The following is a 3,424-nucleotide window of genomic DNA, read 5'->3' as shown; positions in this document are numbered from 1 at the left end:
CTAGACTAACCAGATTGCAATTCTTGCAGTCCTTCAAAAGCAATGTGCTTTTTCATTCCACTCTAGAATTCTTCCTGGGTCTCATCTCTAGGATAATTACAATCCCCGTTTGCCTAGAGCAGTTCCAGCTTATACCAGTTGTCCTAACTTAACCACTAACTCTGCCCTCTTTATTTTTAAAATGTTCCAATTTAGATCAGAGCACAAAAAAATATTAAGGAAAGAAAAAAAAGAGTTTGGGGGACTGGGTATGGAGAATCAAAGAGAGAAGATGGACTCTTGGGTATCTGATATTAAGAAGCTGGATATAAGTGTCATCAGGGAATTAAAGAGAGAGTATAGTTTAAGGGAGAGGCTTCCCTTGTAACTCAGTTGGTAAAGAACCTGCCTACAATGCAGGAGACCCAGGTTCGATTCCTGGTTTGGGAAGATCCTCTGGAGGAGGAAATGGCAACCCACTCCAGTATTCTTGCCTGGAGAATCCCACGGACAGAGGAGCCTGGCAGGCTACAGTCCGTGGGGTTGCAAGAGTCAGACACAACTTAGCAAGTAAACCACCACAGTTTAGGGGAAGAAGTTAACAAGTGAACTTGGGAGATAGTCAAATACAAATGACCATCTTAAAGCTAAGTTTAAAATTCAAAAGAGAAAAGCCTCACCTGGAGGCAGACAGTTGTGAGTCAATAGTATCTCAATAACCTGAAGTCATGAATATAAATGAGATAGCCCAAAAGAGACATAGAATTAAAAGATGCCCATAGCCAGAACTGTGGTGAGTCAACATTTAGAAGTCATAAGAAAGGAGAGGAGGCACTGTTGCAGATTGAGAAAAACTGGCCAGAGAGAAAACTGGAGAACTGAGAGAGGGGAAGCACTGCAGCCCAGGACGATGAGCATTTCAAGAAGTCTACAATTCACAGACAGCTCAAATAAGTTAAGAACCAAAGAGAGTTTACTGACATCAAAATTTACTGGCCACCACTCCTGCAGTATTCAGAGAAAACAGCAGAGAATAAAAATTTTAGGATAGAAGAGGACATCATAGATGACCTAATTTTAAATAGGAAAAGAGATCTTAATGAGAAATCACGAGATTAGTAAAGTCTCAATGGCAGTCTGGACAAAAACTCCTGACACTGACTCATTATTGTCCACCATATCATGCTGTCCCTTTCCGTGCAGTACAACTGTAGAGATGGGTAAAAGTGGGAAACATGCAGCATCAACACAAATCACTCACTGTTAGTCTAGACAAACAATTCTACTTCTCCTGTCCTTCACTGCTGCTGCTTGATTGTGACCAGTATCATCAAGTCTGTACTGCTGCGATAACCTCCTCACGGATCTCCCCACTGCCTCCCAGCTGTTTCCCTCACATCAGCAAATACATCACATTCCTTCTTTGCTTAATATTCTTCAAAGAATCACCAATCCGTTCTGGCACTGGAACAACTGGATAAACTTCTGGAAGAAAAAAAACTAATCTCTATATGGTCATAAATATAATTCAAAGTGAATCACAGTTCTGAACATAAAAAATAAAAACAACCTTGGAGAAGGCAATGATTTTTTAGATACAAAGAATAAAGCACTAACTATGAAAGAAAAAAGATCAATTGGACTTCATCAAAGTTAAAAACTTAACGTTGATCAAAAGACACAATTAAGAAAATGAAAAAACAAGACATAGACTGAGAAGATGGATTAATATGTGTGAGTGTGTGCATATAAAGCAATCAATAGTACAAAAACAAAAATTTCAATTAAAGAAACTTCACCAGAAAAAGACATATGAATAGGCAAAAAACAAATGAAAAGTTGCTCTAAATTAGTAGTTATTGAGGGAAGACAAATTAAAATTATAATAAGGTACCACTTCAAATCCATTAGAATCCTGAAAGTGAAAAAAGAATAGACAATCTAAATGTTGGAAAGTTTGTGGAGAAACCAGAACTTGAATGTACTGCTGTTTGGAGGATAAAATCCACAATTACTCTGAAATACTGTAGCCAGTTAAATATACATGTATTCAAGGGAAAATAAAATTTGAGGACAAAGCATACAATTTCAAGATTTACTGTAATATTATAGTAATCAAACAGTATGCTAAAGGTGTAGGGAGAGACATATAAAACAATGAGACAGAATAAATAATCTACAATACATGGTATAGACCCACAATATATGGTAAATTGATTTTTTTAGGTAATTCAGAAATTCAGTGAGGGACAGGATAGCTTTTCAACAAGAGGTGCAGAAACAAGTGGATATACATTACAAAAAATGAACTCAAAATGAATCACAAGTCTAAACATAAGACTAAATTTATAAGACTTTTAGAACAAAACCTTGAGGAAGGGTTTCTTAGAAAGAACATGAAACATGAACCATAAAAGGAAAGTTTATAAATGTAGATTCATCAAAAAATTTTTCATTGCTTTTTGAAAGATACCATTACAAAAATTGAAAATATATCCTGTAGACCATGAGAAAATGTTGACTAAACATATATCTGATAATTTGTATATAAAAAATTTCCAGAACTCACTAACAAGAAGACAAATACCCTAATTTGTAAAGAAGAATTTTAAAGATTTGAGCAAACATTTCATCAAAAAATATAAGAATGGCACATAAGCCCATGAAAAGATGCTCAGTATTATTATCCATTAAAATGCAAATTAAAACCAAACGAGGAAAATGGCAGAGTAAGGATCTCTGAAAAATTCTCTTCTCCATAAAAACAATGGAAAACTTGCCAAAAAAAAATCAACTTTTTCAGAACTCTGAAAGTGAAACTATCTGTCAGAAATCTGCAGAGTATTCAAGAAAAACAAATGAATGTCAACAAGAACACAAGCTCTGCGGCATTTCAACTTGCCCTAGTTCCACCCCAACTCTTCAGCTTCAGAGTAGCCTTGAAAGCTTCCAGTCCCAAATCATGGAGAAAAATAGTAGCCTTGTACCCATAAGAGGAGGTACTACGGGGTTAGAACTACTTCTAAGCCCTAGTCTCAAAAAATTGCCATCATTTGACATATCTGGAAGATTTCATTTGTAAGTCTATGTTTATTTGACCTGAGAACTCACCCAGTTTCTCCTTATGAGCATTTATCAAAAGGAGTTACAAGCAATTGCTTAATTTTATGGTTGTCTGAGATAGCTGATAATACAATGAACTTACAAAAAAGATAGCTGATAATACAATGAACTTACAAAAAAGTTTGCCTTAAAAGGAAAAGTTGTGGAATGAGATAACCACATGGAGCTTTGAAAATCTCTGACATATTCCTAAGAATATAAAAGGCCATGTGCATGCATGGGACTGTGTACAGGCACAGGAAAGACCTGAGAAAGCCTCTCACTCTCACGTCTGGCTGACTTTGAGTATCTGTGCAAGCAGGAATTGAGAGGTAAGGTAGAG

At 36.0% G+C, this 3,424-nt stretch overlaps 1 non-coding gene across 1 annotated transcript; it reads left to right on the top strand.

Annotated features, from left to right (window-relative positions):
• The first annotated feature begins 357 nt into the window (after positions 1-357).
• TRNAC-ACA (transfer RNA cysteine (anticodon ACA)) lies at positions 358-429 on the top strand. Its single transcript has one exon. It is a non-coding gene; the product is annotated as a tRNA-Cys (tRNA).
• Positions 430-3,424: the final 2,995 nt, after the last annotated feature.

Source organism: Bubalus kerabau, chromosome 1 (assembly GCF_029407905.1).
Source record: "Bubalus kerabau isolate K-KA32 ecotype Philippines breed swamp buffalo chromosome 1, PCC_UOA_SB_1v2, whole genome shotgun sequence".
Classification (NCBI taxonomy): Eukaryota; Metazoa; Chordata; class Mammalia; order Artiodactyla; family Bovidae; genus Bubalus; species Bubalus kerabau.
This window is presented reverse-complemented; position numbering and strand designations above follow the sequence as displayed.